The sequence below is a fragment of the Lontra canadensis genome, unplaced genomic scaffold, assembly GCF_010015895.1.
Source record: "Lontra canadensis isolate GAN:19392208 unplaced genomic scaffold, GSC_riverotter_1.0 scaffold102, whole genome shotgun sequence".
Lineage (NCBI taxonomy): Eukaryota > Metazoa > Chordata > Mammalia > Carnivora > Mustelidae > Lontra > Lontra canadensis.
Window position 1 is genome coordinate 1,970,189 of NW_022631096.1, and position 20,210 is coordinate 1,990,398.

Consider the following 20,210-nt stretch of genomic DNA (forward strand, 5'->3'; position numbering starts at 1 on the left):
AAGATATAAAATAAAAGAGAAAATTATCTTTGCAATTAAATTCTGTTTATGATAACTTGGTTCCTGTTACTGGTAAAGACCATCTGTCTGGGATAACCATTTAATTTAAGTAAGTGAAAGCATAGTCTTGAGAGATATAGATCAAGTCAGCTACAGAAAACAGCTCTTAAGGAGATTGTATTTCTTAGCAATGTGAGCTGTTTAGACATGTGCAGTGTTGAATCATTACATAATTGTAATAGGGATGAGCTTTTTGTATAGATAATTAATATCTTGGAAGATTTGTAAAGAAGTTTTACTCAGGGATAGAAATTGGAAAACAAATTAAAAAGAACAAAGTGAAAGTTACAAAAACACCTATGTAAGGAATGTACATGTAAAAAAAGTAGGTCATTTATTTAGATGTTTATTGATCAGCCAATATATGTTAGGCATGTATTCATTCTATTTCTCTAGAGAACTGTAATACATAGGTTGAGAAGGGAGAGGATGTTGGGGGGATAGTTGAAGAGGGAGTAAGAAGTGGGCAGAGAGACAGCTGCAGAGAACTGATCAGAAGAATCACCACAGGCCATGTTTCAAGACATGCAAAATAGAGGTCTCATCATTATTTGCAATTTCTTTTTATTTCAATTAAGAGTTTTCTCATCTGCCTTATTTCTCACTAGTTTAATTCAGATTGAAATGTTTATCTCAATTCATTAACATTAAAAAAACCCTAAATTCCTCCTATGAAGAAAACCTTGTCAACACCAGTGTCCAAAGATTTTTGTGCACATCTATAGCAAAGACTTTGTCCCTATACTTTTTATATTCCTATTTATTTACTTGTAAAGAGTTTATAATATTAATCTACAATAAACCTATAAAAACATGAAAAATTAAAAATTTTAAATTGTGACACAAAGGTGAAATTACATTTAAACATACTTAAATTATTTAATGATACCATTTTTTCTTTCATAAAAAAATTATTAGTAAGGAAGTACAATATGGTAGAAATGCCTCCTTATTTTAAAAAAAAAATCTTGCTTTAATATTCTGTGCACAGCAATTCAAAGCATTAAACCTAAGTTCTTTTTATTTGATGAAACTATCACTAATTTTCATAGCTGAGAGAGATACTTTACAAAGATTTCTAACAGGAAGAAATATAAAAAAAATCTTGACATTAATTTTCAATGGCATTCAATAATTAGGGCAATGTTTTTTGTTGAACTACCTCCAGAAATTTCCAATTATCTGTCATATTTATCAATGGTCCTTTCAGGCAATTAGATGCATTTTTGTATTTTTAACAAATGATTTCAAAATCCACTTAAGGTTTTTACTTGAAAGATTTTAAAACAACTTCTAATTTGTTCAACTTTAAGAGGACAGATATAAGAGTTACTATGGATGACATACATTATCATCAACATTCAAATCACTTCATACTAACACAAAAACCTACTTTGAAAATACTTTCTATATAGCACATGTTTTTTTAAAAATGGGGGGCAGGAATATGGCAGAGTAGGAAGATCCTGAACTCATCTCATCCCATGGACACACCAAGATAACCGCTACATTTTTATGACTCATTCCGAAAATGACTAGAAGACTGGCATTAAAGACCGTCATGGCTCATCATAGAGAGAAGGCCATATCAAAGAGAGTTGGAAAGCCTGAGACACTGTTGATAACCAAACCTCTAGTGGGACTAATCACACCTGGGAGGGATATCACAGGCATAAAGAAGCAAGAGGATCAGATCCCACATGAGGCACCATAGAAACTGGGTACCTACAAGGGGAAGACAAGTCCTGATAATGTTTGGCTTTGAAAACCAGCAGGACTTAACACCAGGAGCTTTAAAAATCAGTGGGCCAAAGTGTGAAAGAAAATTGAGTCTCTGCTCTTAAAGAGCCAGTGTACTAAATACTTGTCCAGAGACATGGAACAGAAGCAGTAGTTTGAAAAGTGTCTGAGGAAAAATGAGGAGATTTACTGAATAATTTTAGAGCATGTGCTAGAGGAACAGGGATCTTTAGAAGATTGTTCTGGGAACAAGTGCTGTGAGCACCATTTCTCTTTTCCTCTTGCAGCCTGTAGAGCCTGAACTTTTCAGTAGCCAGCACTAATACCCCATCTACCTTGCTCACACTCTATGCCTAGTCCTAGCATTCCCCCATGGACCTACTCCAGTCAACCATAGCATGCATTGCTCCAAAGGGGCCTCTGCCCCGCCACACCCAGCAGGCAGTCCAAGTAGGATCAGCTCCACTCCACAGTAACTCCTACCCTGGGAACAGAGGCAGATACCTGCACATATCAGCAGGCCCACAATACCTGGAGCCAGAAGCTTAGCAATCTGCATAGGGAGCAAGCCCAGTCCTTGGATGCACCCGCATCTGTGATAGGCTAGCTGCAGAGAACTAGATAGAGTACTGGCCTTGCCCACCAACAAGCCCATGGCAGCCACACAACCACAGCTTGACTTCTCAACACCCTGAGAACTAAATTCTGCTCATTACTACTAGAACAGGCAAAGTAGGTCACTGCAGCCAGCTGGGCTGAAGGCAACTGTAGTAGCCACAACAGAAGATACATGTAGCCCACACAGCAAACACCCCTGGAGTTCCTGGTTCTGGTAACTGAGGGAATTGTATGATAGAGCACCACACAACATCTTCTACATAAGGCCACATTTTCAAGATGAAGAGACATAGTTGATCTACTTAACACATAGAAACAAACAAACACAGAAAGTGAAGAGACAGAATGGAATGGAATGGAATGGAATGGAATGGAATGGAATGGAATGGAATGGAATGGAATGGAATAGAATGGAATAACAAGGGGCACCTGAGTGGCTTGGTTGGTTAAGCAACTGTCTTCAGCTCACATCATGGTCCTGGAGTCCCAGGATCGAGTCCCACATTGGACTCCCTGCTGGACAGGGAGTCTGCTTCTCCCTCTGACCCTCCTGCCTCTCATGCTCTCCCTCCTCCATTCTCTCTCAAATAAATAAATAAAATCTTAAAATAAAAGAACAAGACAAATCATGGTAAAAGAGCTAAATCAAATGGAGATAAACAATATGCCTGATAAAGAATTCAAAGTAACGGTCATAAAGACACTCACTGGAATTGAGAAAAGAGGAAGATCTTAGTGAAAACTTGAGTAAAGAGACAGAAAACATAAAAGAGTACCAATCAAAGAAGAAGTATTCAATAACCAAAATGAAAAATACACTAGAAGGAATCATCAGCATATTAGGATAGGCAGAAGAATGGATCCGAGATCTGGAAGATCAGGTAATGGAAAGCCACTAAGCTGAATAGAAAAAAAGGAAAATGAATACAAAATGAGAATAGGTTAAGGGAACTCTGACATGTTCAAGTATAATGACAATCCCATTATATGAATCCCAGAAGAAGAGAAAAAGGGATGGAACACGTATGTGTAGGACTAATAGCTGAAGATATCTCTAGTCTGGAGAAGAGAACAACAATCCAGGTCTAGGAGGCACAGAAAACCCCTAACCAGATGAATCCAAGAAAGTCTACATCAAGATACATAATGATTAAAATGGCAAAAAATAATCTTAATTTTTAAAGCAACAAGAGAAAAGGAAACAGTTTCATACAAGTAAAACGCCCTAAGGCAATCAGCTGATTTTTTAGTAGAAACTTTGTAAGCCAGAAGACAGTGACATGATATATTCCAAGTGCTGCATGGGGAAAATCTGCCAGCAAGAATACTCTATCCAGTAAGACTATCATTCAGAATAGAAGGAGAGAGAGAGTTTCCCAAACAAAAATATTAACAAATTAACCAGATATACCACATCAACAAAACAAAGAATAAATATCATCTGATTATCTCAATAGACCAGAAAAAGCATTTGACAAATTTAAACATCTATTCATGATAAGAGCTCTCAACAAAGTGGAAATAGAGGGAACACAGATCAATGGAATAAAGGCCATATGTGAAAAATCCACAGCTAACATCATACTCAATGGTGAAAAACTGAGAGATTTTCCCTAAAAATCAAGAACAAGACAAGGATATCTACTCTCACCACTTTTCCTTAACACAGTACTGAAAATCCTAGCCAAAGCAATCACAGGAAAAAGAAATAAAATGCATCCATATTAGTAAAGAGAAATTCAACTGTCGCTATTTGCAGATGACATGATATATACATAAAAATCCTAAAAACTCCACCAAAAACCTACTTGAATAAATGAACCCAGTAAAACTGCAGAATGAAAAATTAATATGCAGAAATGAGTAACATTTTCATACTCTGGTAACAAGTAGCAGAAAGATAATTTTAATAATGATCCTAGTTATAATTGCACCAAAAATAATAAAATACCTAGCAATAAACTTAACCAAAGAGAAAGACCTGTACTCTTAAAATTTTAAAACACTGATAAAATACACTGAAGATACCACATACAAATGGAAAACTATCCCACGCTCATGGATTGGAAGAATTCATATTGTTAAAAAACCCATAGTACCAAAGTGATTTACAGATTAGAAGCAATCACTATCAAAAATACCAACAGGATTTTTCACAAAACTAGAAAAAAAATAATAAAATTTATATGGACCCACAAAAGACCCTGAATAGCCAAAGAAATCTTGAGAAAGAACAACAAACCTGGAGGTATCACAATACCAAATTTCAAGATATAACACATAAATCTGTAACTAATCTATAACTAATCAAAACAGTATGATATGGCAAAAAATAGACATACAGATCAAGGGAACAGAATAGAAAGCTCAGAATTAAACCCATATTTCTATGGCAAATTAATTAAGCAGAGGAGACAAGACTGTTCAATGTGGGAAAAGACAGTCTCTTCAATAAATGGTGCCGGGAAAACTAGACAATTACATGATAAAGTATAAAACTGGACAACTTTCTTACATCATACAAAAAAAAAAACTCAAAGTAGATTAAAGACCTATATGTGAGATCTGAAACCATAAAAATCTAGTGAAGAATAGAGGCAGTAATCTTTCTGACACCGACCATAGTGACATTTTTCTAGATATGTCTCCTGAGGGAAGGGAAACAAAAGCAAAAATTAACTATGGGGACTACATCAAAATAAAAAGCTTTTGTACTGTGAAAAAAACCATCAACAAAACAAGACAACCTACTGAATGGGAGAAGATATTTGCAAATGATCTATCTGATAAGGGGTTAATACTCAAAATATAAGAACTTATACTACTCAACACCAAAAAAAAAAAAAAAAGGAAAAGGAAAAAGAAAAGAAAAAAGTTAATTAAAAAGAAAATCAGAGGACCTGAATAGACATTTTTTCAAAGAAGATACACGGATGAACAACAGACACATGAAAAGATACTTAATATCACTGACAAGGGAAATAAAAATGAAAAGTATAATGAGATATCACCTCACCTTCTCAGAATGGCTAAAATCAACAATACACAACACAACAGGTGTTGGCAACAATGGGGAGAGAATGGAACACTTGTGCACTGTTAGTGGGAATGCAAACTAGTGCAGCCACTATGGAAAAGAATATGAAGTTTCCCCCAAAAGTCAAAAGTAAAACTACCCTATGATCCAGCAATTGCACGACTAGGTATTTACCCAAAGAATACAAAAAACTAATTCAAAGGGATACGTGTACCCTGATATTTAAAGCAGCCCCTTATCTACTATAGCCAAATCATGGAAAGAGCCCAATCAATTGATTAATGAATGGATAAAGAACAAATGGTATACATATACAATGGAGTATTACACAGCCATAAAAAGAATGAAATGTTGCCATTTGCAATGACATGGATGGAGCTAGAAAGTATTATGTTAAGTGAAGTCAGTCAGTCTGAGAAAGACAAATACCATATACTTCACTCATATTTGGAATTTAAGAAACAAAACAAATGAGCAATGGGGAAAAAAGAGAGGCAAACTGAGGAACAGACTCTTAACTATAGGAAATAAACTGATGGTTACCAGAGGAGAGGTGGATGGGGAGATGGGTTAAATAGGTGATAGGGATAAAGGACTATACTTGTGATGATACCAGGTATTGTATGGAAGTGTTGAATCACTATATTGTACACCTGAAACTAATATTACACTGAATGTTAACTAGAATTTAAATAATAACTTTTCTTAAACTATGAGATTGTGCCATGTAAGCAATGTGGATAAACCCAGAGGGTATTATGCTAAATAAATCAAATCAGTCTGAGAAAGACAAATACCATTATTTCACTCAAATGTGGAATTTAAAAAACAGAACAAATGAATAAACAAAAAGCAGAATCAGATGAGTAAATACAGATAGCAAAATGATGTTTGTTGAGTGTAAGAGGTGGAAGGAATAGGCAAATTGTTGAAGATACAGGCTTCCGGTTATGGTATGAATAAGTCGCGGGAATAAAAGGCCCAGCATAGGAAATATAGTCAATGGTATTGTAATTGTTTTGTACAGTGACAGATGGTAGCTACAGTTGCTGGTAGTGAGCAGAGCATAATGGATATAGAGGTTGAACCACTGTGTTTTACAACTGAAACTAATGTAACATTGTGTATCAACTATACTCAAAAAATTAAAAATAAGTAAATGTAAATAGACTAAATGTTCCAATCAAAAGTTATAGGGTAATTGAATGGAGAAAATTAACAAGACCCAGGTTTATGCTGACTACAAGAGACTCATTCAGATCAAAAGATACAGACTAAAGCAAAGGGATAGAAAAAGATATTCCATGGAAGTGGAAGTGAAAAAAATCAAAGTAGCAATACTTAGACAAAAGAGACTTTAAAAAAAAATTTTTTTAAAGATTTTATTTATTTGACAGAGATCACAAGTAGGCAGAGAAGCAGGCAGAGCAAGAGAGGAGGAAACAGGCTCCCTGCTGAGCAGAGAGCCCGATGTGGGGCTTGATTCCAGGACCCTGGGATCATGACCTGAGCAGAAGGCAGAGGCTTTAACCCACTGAGCCACTCAGGTGCCCAGACAAGAGAGACTTTTAAACAAAGACTATAGCAAGAGACAAAGAAGGAAGCTACAGAAGGATTAAAGGAATCAATTCAACAAGAAGATACGACAATTGTATATATCTATGCATCCAACACAGTAGCACAAAATAAAGCAAATATTAATAAACATTTAAAAATCTGACAGTAATATGACAGTAGGAGAGTTTAATATCTCACTTATATCAATGGATAGATAGGACAGAAAAATTAGTAAGAAAACAGTGGCTTTCAGTGACACAGTAGACCAAATAACAAATATATGGACGTCACAAATACATACAGAACATTCCATCCAAAAACAGTGGAATACACATTATTTTCAAGTACAAATGGAACATTCTCCCGAATAGATTACATATCAAGTAACAAAATAAGTCTCGATAAATTTGAGACAACGGAAATCATATTAAGCATCTTTCCAATCACAAACATGAAACAAGAAACCGATGTATTTAGGTGCTTCCATGTTGGATGAATAAATATTTACAATTGTTACAGGCTCTGCTGGATTGTTTCCTTTATCATTATGTTGTGTCTCTTTTGGCTTTTGTTACATGGTCTTTGTTTAAAGTCTATTTTGTCAGATATAAGTATTGCTACTCCAGCTTTCTTTCTGCTTCCATTTGCATGACTAAAGTTTTTCCATCTATTTACTTTCAATTTGCATCTGTCTTTAGGTCTGAAATGAGTCTCCTGTAGGCAGCATATGGATGGTTCTTGCTTTTTTATCCATCCAGCCACCTCGTGTCTTTTGACTGGAGCATTTAGTCCATTTACGTTCAAAGTAATAACCGAAAGATAAATACTTATTAACATTGTGTTATTTGTGTTATGATTGTTTTAGCTCCTCTGTGTTCCTTTCTTATTTTGCTCTCTTCCTTTATGGTTTGGTAACACTCCTTAGTGATATGGTTGGATTTATTACTCTATTTTTTGTGCATCTCCTATAGGTTTTTGATTTGTGGTTACCATTAGGTTCATATATAACATCATACATATAAGAACTCCTGTTCCAGAGGTGCAGGGGTAGCTCAGTGGATTAAAGCCTCTGTCTTTGGCTCAGGTCATGATCCCATGGTCCTGGGATTGAACCCCGAATCAGGCTCTCTGCTCAGCAGGGAGCCTGCTTCCTCCTCTCTCTGCCTGCCTCTCCGCCTACTTGTGATCTCTGTCAAATAAATAAATAAAATCTTAAAAAAAAAAAAAAAGAACTCCTGTTCTTGCTCTAGTAGTTTTTAAATTACTATAGCCAACCACATAATTTGGAGTCATAAAACAAAGTATAAAACTGCATTGTTTTTGAAGTGATGAAGAATCACATAATATAAAAATGTCATAATGAGAAACATATTAGGCAATGATCTGTTTCTTTAGACTGAAGTCATATTTTAATGGGTCCATACTTTGTTAAAGACCAAGTAACACTTTTTTTATTTGTTTCATCAAATATTTTGTTTTTAAATAATGAAAACAGCAGGTGAATATCTATATTCATCCCCTATTACATTGTATTATCTTATTTTCACATGATAGAAAATAAATTATTATATGTATTTTCTTAAAATTAAAAAATTTTTAGTGTAGGTTATAAGAATCTGGCCCCAGTTTATCCCTCAAGCTTAACTTTCCTCCTTTTTCCTTGCTTTATGTGTGAAAGCCACATTGAACTTTTTTCAGTTCCTTAATGCCATGATTTTACTTACTCCCAGACTTTGCCCACCTTTTCTCTGCCCAGAATGCTCTTATACATTCCCATCTTCACATGGAAAAATGTCCCTTCAAGACTTAAATGTTACACTACCAAAGGCCTCCAATCCTCCACTCCCACTGAGCCACCGCAACCAGATTGTCCCCCTTCACACACTCCTCAGACCAACATCTAGCTTGATCACTACCATGTACTCAGTATTTAACACAGTCTCTGGCATATAGTAGGTGTTCAATAAATAATTATTCATAACAAACATTTCTGTAGCATAATATCAATATGGTTTCTTTGGCTAAAAATGAAAAAAACATATTTATTACCCAATTTCAATTATATAATACAAGTGATCTTTGACCCAAAGGTCTTCTTCAATCAATAACCGTATGGTTTAGCAAATATCCCTATGATGGTTCATTTTATATGTCAACTTAGCTAGGTATGGTGCCCAGTTATTTGGTCAAACTGTCTAGATATTGCTCTAAAGGTATTTTGTAAATATGATTAACATCTACAATCATTTGGCTTTAAGTGAAAGAAATTGTCCTCAACAATATGGGTGGTTCTCTTCTAATAAACTGAGAACTAAAAAGCGAAGTTGTAGAGAAGGGATTTGCAAAACTCACAAAGAAAACCTGTCTCAGTTTTTAATCTAGCAGCCTGTCTTACAGATTTGACTCAAGACTAACATCAACAATTACACAAGTTTCCAGTTTTCCAGCCTGCTGAAGCAAATAAATAAATAACTAAAAAAAAATGGTAGATCCAAAAGAAAATTTAGTCATAATTCTTTTTAGATAACATTAGCTTGATCATATATCAATATCAATGGTATAAATTTTCCTCAAATATCACAGGCAATAAAATGAAGAATATTTTCTTTTTTATCTATCTATATATCTATCATCTATCTGTTTCTTTTCTTTGATCTTTTAAGGTAATATATAACATTGATTAAAGTATAATTTATTGGTTAACTCAGTGTGGCTCCCAAATCTGGAAATATATTTTGAATTATAACCATTTGTACCCATTATATAATAAATTTTAAAGCTTTTCTGCATTGTTTTAATATCATTTTATTGCTGCCTTTCTCCTTAATATGTAAGATATTTGTGCATACTTGGCAAAAATTATAGTCTTAATTCACATTAATAAATTTTAACAGAATCGCCCCCCTAGAAAACTCATAAAAATAACTTCATTAGCCTATTGTATACAGAATTTCTTAACACTGTTATTAATATCTCCTTTGAACCTTTTAAAATTCAGTGGTTCTAAGTGTAACGCCACTGTATTTCAATCTTATTATCCAATTTTTTGAGGTTATGAAAAGGATCTGACAACTAACAAATGAAATCTGCTTTGTTCATATATAGTATAGCTTTGGTGGGGGTGTCCTGACTTGAGTCAAGTATTCCATGAGAAGTAAAGCCTAAGAATTTCCAAATCACTGCTATTATTGTAGACTTTTAAACTTTTTATTATTAAAAACAGTACTTTTTTTTTTTTTTTAAGAATTTGAGAGAGAGAACACATGCACTCACACGTGGAGGGTGGAGGGACAGAGGGAGAAGCAGACCCCCCTGCTCAGCAGGGAGACATCTATGAGGGGCTTTATCTGAGGATCCAGAAATCATGACCTGAGTCAAAGGCAGACACTTAACCAACTGACCCACCCAAGAACTCCTCTTTTTCTTTTTCCTTTTCCCTTTCCTTCCTTCCTTCCTTCCTTCCTTCTTTCTTTTTTTCTTTCTTTCTTTATTACTCTTTTAGAGGGAGACAAACAGGTGCCAGTGAAGGCTGGGGGTGGAGGAGACAGAGGAGAAGAGGGAGAAAAAGAACCTTAAGCAGGCTCCATGCCTACTGCAGAGCCCAAAGCAGGGCTCGATCTCACAATCCTGACATCATAGCCTGATCCAAAATCCTAACCCTAACCGAGCCACCTAGGTGCCCCAAAAAGCAGTATTTTCAATATCTAATATTGAAATAGCCATTTTAAGCACATACAAAATTTGACATAAAGGTATAATGATTCTTATCCAGCTTCCAAAATTAACAGTTCAAAGACAAACTTGTTTCAACTACCCACCTCACAAATTCCTTGCACTCATACTATTTTGAAACAGGTCCAGATATTATAAGGTTTTATTCTGAAATGTTTTAGTATATATATAGACTCTGGAAATAAAATAACCACCAAATAGGTCATCTCCTATAAAACTTTAATAATAATTCTTATTCATAAAATGTTATTAAACATCAATATTAAGGTTTCTAATATATCTCATAAATGTCATATAGAAGAAAATAAGCTGTTTGTTACAATGGGAATCTAGATTAGGCAGGCCTCCTGTGATTCATTGAGTCAGCTCTTATATTTATTTTAATCTATAAGTTTCTCTCCATTTCCTTTTTTCCTTTACAATTTATTTCTTGAAGAGAGTGGATTATCTTTCCTGTAGAACTTTCAACAGTTTGAATTTGGCAGATTATATCCCATTCTTCTCTTTAATGGTTTCCTCTACCATCAATGTTTCTGATAAATTGGCACTCAAATATAAATGCTGAATGTGATTTGCTTATGTAATTTATTCATTTCTTTCAAAAGTTGGGCTGTATTCTTCATCAGAAATCACTTGTTTTTTTAATTTAAATTTTAGTTAACATACATTGCAATACTGATTTCTGGAGTAGAATTCGGTGATTCATCACTTACATACAACACCTGGCGTTCATCACAAGTGTCTCTTTAATACCCATCACCCATCTAGCCCATCCCCCACCCAGCACATTCCATCAACCCTCACTTTGTTCTCTACTGTTAAGAGTGTCTTATGGTTTGCTTCCCTCTCTCCATTTTAACCTTCTTCCCATTATGTTCACTGTTTTCTTTCTTATATTCTTATATGAGTGAGATCACGTGGTATTTGTCTTTCTCTGACTTATTTCATGTTGCATAATACTCTCTAGCTCCATCCACATCATTGCAAATGGCAAAATTTTATTCTTTGATGGCGGTGTAATATTCCATTGTATATATACGCTACATCTTTATCCATTCATCAGTCAATAGACATTTGGGCTCTCTTCATAGTTTCAGTATTGTTGATAAAGCTACTATAAACATCAGGGTGCATCCCTTCACATCCCTATTTCCCCTTCGGGTAAATACCTAGTAACGCAATTGCTGGATCATAGGGTAGTTCTATTTTTAACTTTTTGAGGAGCCTCCATACTGTTCTCCAGAGTAGCTACACCAGTTTGCAAAGAAAACACATATTTCTGATTACCTCTTTTCTTAATATTAACAACCACTTGGTTATCACTGATAATCATTAGTTGATGAGGAACAAGTGCTGAGCATATGAGCCCTAACTTTAAAGTTCAGTATGGGGCATACTTTAGGTATAGGTTGGAAGGCCAAATTGTCAAGGACCACCAAGGATGTGGAGATGTGTCTCCCTGACCATATGGTGTTGCTCTTAAACAATTAACATCAAAGCCAGTGTACAATTAGACAAACCAGGTTTCTTTCTTTTTGCCTCTCTGTGGCATTAGAACTCAGAAGTGACCCTTTCCCCTAACAAACCCCTCAAGGGTTTTTAGTAATTTGTGGGGTTAGAATTAAGGCCTCAGAGAGGAAGGGAGTAGACTTATTTTATTTAGGACATCTGTGAACTGAAGCTGGTGAGTAGAAAAAATAAGAATTTTTTCTGCATTTGGACCGGAAACTAGTAACTTGTGTTGCCCTAGTTATAATCACCATCACCATCAACCTCACCAACAACCATCATTTGAAACTCTTTATGTACATGGTACTATGTTGAGTGCTAGCTCACAGAAACTTAGAAGGCATGTCCTTTGGTCTTCTAAAAAAAAAAAAAATATATATATATATATATCTATATATAGATATATAGATATATATATCTCTTCAGATATCCTTGGGAAGGAGGGAGAACTTGAATAAAATACAAAAAAATAGTAAAATGAATCATTAGAAAATGGCAAAAAGAGAGTAAATAGAGTAAACAAATATTTTCAAGTGAAGACTGGAGAAAAAGTTACTCAAAGTTGAAGAGGCCAGGAAAGTCTATGGAACCATCCCCACTGTGAAGGAGCACTATGAACTGGTGATTTGCAAATAAGGAGACAAAAATCTTCCTTTGAATGGAAATATTTTTTTTAAAAACTGGCAGTTTTCCTTTCCATCAATGGCAGACAATGTCCCCCAGGTAGTATAAGTGAATTTTTATCAAATATTTAAGGAAAAAATAACTTAAGTCCTAAAAAAAATACTTTTAGACTATAGAAGAGGCTGCAATAATCCACAAGTCTTTCTCTGACTCTAGCTTAACTGTAATACAACCAGCTAACTTATTTGACAAGAATAGAAAATATAGGCATATCTCACTACCATAGATACAAAAATCTGAAAAAACTTTTAGCAAATTATATTTAATTTATAAATATATATTTATAATTATATATATTACCTTGCAAGATACTTTCAAATTCTAATTAAATTTTTAGGATTGTAATTTTTATTTTAGAATATGAAAGTAAAACAAGGTAATGTTCTACATTAACAAAAGAAAACCAGATAACCCTGGGGTACCTGGGTGGCTCAGTCAGATAAGTGTCTGCCTTCCGTTCAGGTCATGATCCCAGGGTCCTGGGACAGAGCCCTACATCCAGCTCTCTGCTCAGCAGGGAGCCTGCTTCTCCCTCTCTCTCTGCCTGCCTGTGCTCTGTCAAATAAATAAACAAAATCTTTAAAAAAAAAAAAAAAAACAGATAATCCACTGGATACATTCAGAAGAAAACATTTAACAAAACTGAACACTAATTCATGACAAGGAAAAAAAAATCACAGAAACTATACAAGAAAATATAATTAACATTATAATTAATGGTAAAATATGGAACTTCTTCCCTTTAAAATTAAGACCAAAACCAACATATCCACTCACACCATTTCCACTCAGTATTCACTAAGGTCTAAACCAATACAATAAGGAAAAAAATTAAAAAATAAAACAAAGGAAGAAATAAAAAGCAGAACAATTGGGAATGGAAAGGTACAATAGTCTTTATTTGCATATAGCATGATTCTATATAGAAAACTCAAAGGTATCTAAAGGGTTTACTACATTTATAATAAACTGGGTAAGTTGAAGTCAACATGGCATTGGGATATGAGGTATATACAAAAAATAACTCTATTCCTATGTACAAATAAATTTTTTTTTATAAACATATATTTATTTTTTCCCCAGGGGTACAGGTCTGTGAATCTCCAGGTTTACACACTTCACAGCACCCACCATAGCACATACCCTCCCCAATGTCCATAACCCCACCCCCCCTCTCCCAACCCCCCTCCCCCCAGCAACCCTCAGTTTGTTTTGTGAGATTAAGAGTCACTTATGGTTTGTCTCCCTCCCAATCCCAACTTGTTTCATTTACTCTTCTCCTACCCCATTAACCCCCCATGTTACATCTCCTCTCCCTCATATCAGGGAGATCATATGATAGTTGTCTTTCTCTGATTGACTTATTTCGCTAAGCATGATACCCTCTAGTTCCATCCACGTTGTCGCAAATGGCAAGATTTCATTTCTTTTGATGGCTGCATAGTATTCCATTGTGTATATATACCACATCTTCTTTAGCCATTCGTCTGTTGATGGACATCTAGGTTCTTTCCATAGTTTGGCTATTGTAGACATTGCTGCTATAAACATTCGGGTGCACGTGCCCCCTTCGGATCACTACGTTTGTATCTTTAGGGTAAATACCCAGCAGTGCAATTGCTGGGTCATAGGGTAGTTCTATTTTCAACATTTTGAGGAACCTCCATGCTGTTTTCCAGAGTGGTTGCACCAGCTTGCATTCCCACCAACAGTGTAGGAGGGTTCCCTTTTCTCCGCATCCTCGCCAGCATCTGTCATTTCCGGACTTGTTAATTTTAGCCATTCTGACTGGTGTGATATACAAATAAATTTTTAAAGATCAAGACCATTTAAAATTAATATCAAAAGACATAAGGGTGCCTGGGTGGCTTAGTGGGTTAAGCCCCTGCCTTATGCTCAGGTCATGATCTCAGGGTTCTGGGATTGAGTCCTGCATTGGGCTTTCTGCTTAGCAGGGAGCCTCCTTCCCTCTCTTTCTCTCTGCCTACTTGTGATCTCTCTCTGTCAAACAGATAGATAGGATCTTAAAAAAAAAAAAAAAAAGACATAAAACACCTAGGAATCAAGTTTTAAACATATATAAAATATTATACAATTAAAAACTACAAAGAGGGGTGCCTGGGTGGCTCAGCAGGTTAAACCTCTGCCTTCGGCTCAGGTCATGATCTCAGGGTCCTGGGATCAAGCCCCACATCGGGCTCTCTGCTCAGCAGGGAGCCTGTTTCCCCCTTCTCTCTCTGCCTGCTTCTCTGCCTACTTGTGATCTCTCTCTCTAATTAATAAATAAAATCTTTTAAAAAAAACCTACAAAGAGATTGAGAGAAATATGAAAATATTTATGTACATGGGAGCTATACCATTCTCATGTTTATAAAGTCACTAATTCTTCCAGTTGGTTTACTGATTCAATTCAATTACAATTGAAGTTGCAACAATGTTGGCTTCTGGCCGCAGGTGGGGAGGGGGGTATTTATATCTTGATAAGTTGATCCTAAAATAGATATACAAATATAGAGCTCTTAGACTAACCAAAATGATTTTGAAAAAGAATAACTACCTAACTTTAGAACATATTGTAGAGCTATAGTAATCAAGACATGGGATATGGGGAATGGTTTGATACACTGATCAACAGAGCAAAATAGAGATTTCAGACACAAATCCACATGTACGGTCAACTGTTTTTCAAAAATCATTCAAGAAAGTAAGAAAAAATTTTAAGAGCACTAAATCAATTAAAGATCATATGAAAATAATGGAAATTTGATCCTTATGTCACACCATAGATAGAAATTAACTTGAAATGTAGTGCAGAATTAGAAACTATAAATTTCTAGAAAAAAAAAGATTAACTTTGTAACCTTTAGTTATGCCAAGATTTCCTAGGTAGAACACAGCACAAACCACAGAAGAAAAACATGATAAAATGGATTTCATCAAAATTAAAACTTATGAAAGGACATAATTAATAAAATGAAAAGGTAGGGGTGCCTGGATGGCTCAGTGGGTTAAGCCTCTGCCTTCAGCTCAGGTCATGATCTCAGGGTCCTGGGATCAAGCCCCGCATCAGGCTCTCTGCTCGGTGGGGAGCCTGCTTCCCCCTCTCTCTCTGCCTGCCTCTCTGCCTACTTGTGATCTCTCTCTGTCAAATAAATAAATAAAATCTTTAAAAAAAATGAAATGAAATGAAAAGGCAAGCCATAAGCTAAACATAATTATTCCCCAATAATATTAACAACAACAAAATCCCTGTTGGGAGGGGAGCCACGATGAGATACAATAGGCTAAACCCTCAAGGCAAAGAGTTAACGTTGGAGAAGATGTAAATGAATCAACTCTCATTTGCTCTTGGTTGGGGTGTCAGTTGGTATAACCATATTGCAGAACCATGTGGTATTATCTACTAATGCTGAATATAAGCTTTCCCACGAAGCTAGCATTTTCACGTCTAGCTCTACACTTAACAAAAACACATAAATATGCATAGCTCTGTACAAGAATACGTGCAGCAGCAGTATGCATTATTGCCAAAAATGGAAAGAAAGTTAAATATCCATCAATAGAACAAATTTTGCAGTTGCATAAAATTAAATACCCTACAGCTTGAAAATGCAATACCACCGCAACACGTAACAGCATAAGCTGAGAGGAAAAGAACAATGTGGTGAGACTGGAAATGTAGTTAATGGTCTAATTCTTCAGGGACTTGGCAGATACAGTGAGGAGACTGGTTTTTTTGATCCATCCGATGACAAAGGCACGGACAGGTGTTACAGAGGAGAGTGATCAGATATGATTTACATCTTTTAAGAAGGTTCCTCAGGCTGCCCTACAGAGAAGTGGCTAGGATGTTAACCAGAAAAAAAAAAAAAAAAGCCAGGAGATTCATTACGATGTTAAAATTGTCCAAACACGGGATGACCACCTTGAACTAGAAAGTAGTAATGTCTCTCAAAAACCATTGAAAATGAAGAGCTTCCAGACTGGTGAGCCAGAGCCTTTGTTCATGCCACCATGATGAGCCCCAGACTCTGCAAGGACAGAAGCTCCTCTGTTTGAAACCTTGCCTGAGCATCACTTCATCTGTTAATGTCTGTCTTTTAATATTCTTTGTAATAAATCCATAATCTAATGAGAAAAAAAAATGAATAGGAATAAACTACCCCCATAACCTAAAATAAAGACCAGCATTTTCTTCCTGATATATTCAAGATTAATTAATTTTTCAAATTACATCAAGAGTTTACCCCATTTCAAAATCACCCAAAAGCAACTTCCAGGACGTTTTGTATTCTATGCTAACTCTCAAAGTCAATTCTAACAGATATGAAACTTTCTTCCCCATTGTTTTTTTTTTTTTTCCAGATTCATGAATCACTAGATTGTTTTCTGTTATCCATGGAAATTCTAAAGATACCACACTTAGTTATAAGGTTAGAGAAACTTCATTTTTATTTTGGTGTTTACTCCGTTCTTTAACAGAAACAATTGTAGTTGGCTCCATGCTATTATATGTCTGCTTATTTGAATGGTAATGTAAGTTATTAGCTTGTATAGTTTAGTATAAAGCTCAGGTCATTTGATTGCTAATGGTAAATGAAGAATAGACTTGATAAGAATTATATTTGCAATACGCACATTATCTTTTCTCGAAATTCCCTCCCACTTATCTCTTAATGAAATCTAGCAATGCAGAATGACTATTCATGGACTCAGAATATAAATGAAAATATTAAGAGAGCACATGAGAACTGAACCTGGCACACTTGTGTTAGTAAAGAACCCTCCATGTGTTGACTGATTAGGGTGGAGGGTAATGCAAATGGATAAGAATACTGTCTTTTGCTCTTCTACCAATGAATCAAATGAGATGCTGAAGTGAAACGCCCATACATACCTATAGCACTTTAAAGGAAGCGACAATGCATTTATCACCTCTTCAAAGAACTCAGATCTGAAGCCTTCAGAAAGTGACTGACTCATCCATAGTGCTGATCTATGCAATAAGCTTGTGTTCCAAACAAAGGGAACTATTTTGGCCACTGTATATTGCATGTATATGAATTTTAAGTCAAAAAAAAAAAAAGTCTTCTGGGTTTTTACTTCAATCTGTTCTACCACCAAGTTGGACAATAAAGTTACCACAAAGTCACTTCAATTTTAGCTGTATGGTTCAATTTTAGAGTCAGTTCCAGAGTGTGAACTAAACTGATTCCTGCTGCAAGGTGATTTTGCCCAGGAGACTTTTGATAGGAGGCAATGTTCTAGGGTTATGACTTATTCTGAATCTGCATGTCCTTCTTGGCTAAAATGTTATTGTCTTTCCAGTGAGAATGCAATCTTCATGAAGACAGATACTTTGTCTACTGTATTTACCCTATGTCCTTAGCACTCATAATTGTCTGGTGCAGAAGTTCCAGTTCAGTGAAGACATGAGATTATTAGTGCTGTCCACCAAATACTTCCAGTTTTATCATGCGTATGGAAAGACTACACTTTGATGCCATCCCTTGCCTTGAATTGAGGTCTAGTCATAAGATTTGCTTTGTGATAAAAGTGATCTTTGACATTTTATTTACCATGCAATAGACATTAAGAGACTTTTGGGGAAAAGATGAGACTGGATCCTTCATAAAACTCAGTCAAGGTGGTTTATGGACTTAAATGTCAAAAGCAAAATTTTGAACATCTAAGTAGAAAATATAGTTGGATATCTTCCAGATACTGAGGTAGGGAAAGACATATCAAGACATAGGAAGTGTTAATTATGAAAGATGGATGTGACTAAAGTTAAAAACTTTTGTTAATATAAAGATAGTCCAAAGAAAAGTGAAAATACCAGTTACGAACTATAAGAAGATATATACAATACACATGACTGGTAAGTAGAAAGACAGCATATATAAAGCACTCCTAGAATGAGTGAGAAGAGACAAAAAACTCAACTGGAAAATGGCATGAAAGCCAACAAATGATGCTGGAACAACTGGACATCCACATACAAAAAAAATTAATCTAGGCACAGGTCTTACACCCTTCATAAAAATGGACTCAAGTGATCCACAGACATACAAGTACAAACAGGAGAAACCTATTATAACAGGAGAAAACCTAAATGACTTTGGGTTTGTTGGGTTTTTAGATACAACATTAAAAACATGATCCATGAAACAAGGAGTTAATAAACTGATTTCATTACAATAAAAAGCTTCTCTGTGAAAGACTGTCAAGAGATGGGAAAGACAAGCCACAGACTGGGAGAAAAGACTTGTAAGACACACATCTGATAAAGGACTCTCATTCAAAATACACAAAGAACTCTTAAAACTCAGCAATAAGAAAACAAACTCTGTCCAACAACAATAAAATAAAGGTACAAAGACCTTAGCAGACATCTCATCAAAGAAAATATATGGATGGTGAATAAGAATATAAAAGATTTTAAAAAATTAAAAAAAAAAGAATATAAAAGATACTCTTCAGTATATGCCATTAGGGAGACACATTTAAGCCGAATGCTCTTGAGCAAGTTACCTGGTTATTCTATGCATAAGTCTCCTTGTTGCTAACATGGGCTGAATATGAGCACTTATTATATGGGGTGTGATTGACTAAATACATTGATCCATGTGAAGCTTTTCTGTATAGTGCTTGGCCCACAGCAAGTCTTTAAGTAATATTCTCTCAGGTCTTATCAATTACAGTGCTTAGCCTTGTATCTTACAGTCTAGAAACTCAGTGTTGTTTGAGGTCACCGTGCTGTTCTTGCTTATACTGAAGCTATTCCTCAGGCATGGAATACTTTGGATCTCCAGCATCTAATCCATATTTAAAGTTGAAAATTAAACACATGTATGAATGAATACATGAATTTAAAAAATGAAAAAGAACAAGCAGGAAATATAAGAGATTCATTTCAAGAAACTAGCTTGCATGATTGTACGAGCTGGCTAGGCAAGTCCAATCTCCCTAAGACAGGATGTCAGGAAGGCAGGCTGGAACTCAGGCACAGGCTGAAGCTGCTGTCTACAGGGAAATGTATTCTTCAGAGAAACCTTAACTCTTAAAACCCTTTAACTGATTATGTCAGGCCCACCCAGATTTTTTAGGATAACCTCCCTTATTTAAACTCACTGGATTAAGAATGCCAATCACGGGGCACCTGGGTGGCTCAGAACCTGGGCCTCTGCCTTCAGCTCAGGTCATGTTCTCAGGATCCTGGGATTGGGCCCTGCATCAGGCTCTCTGCTCAGCGGGAAGCCTGCTTCCCCCC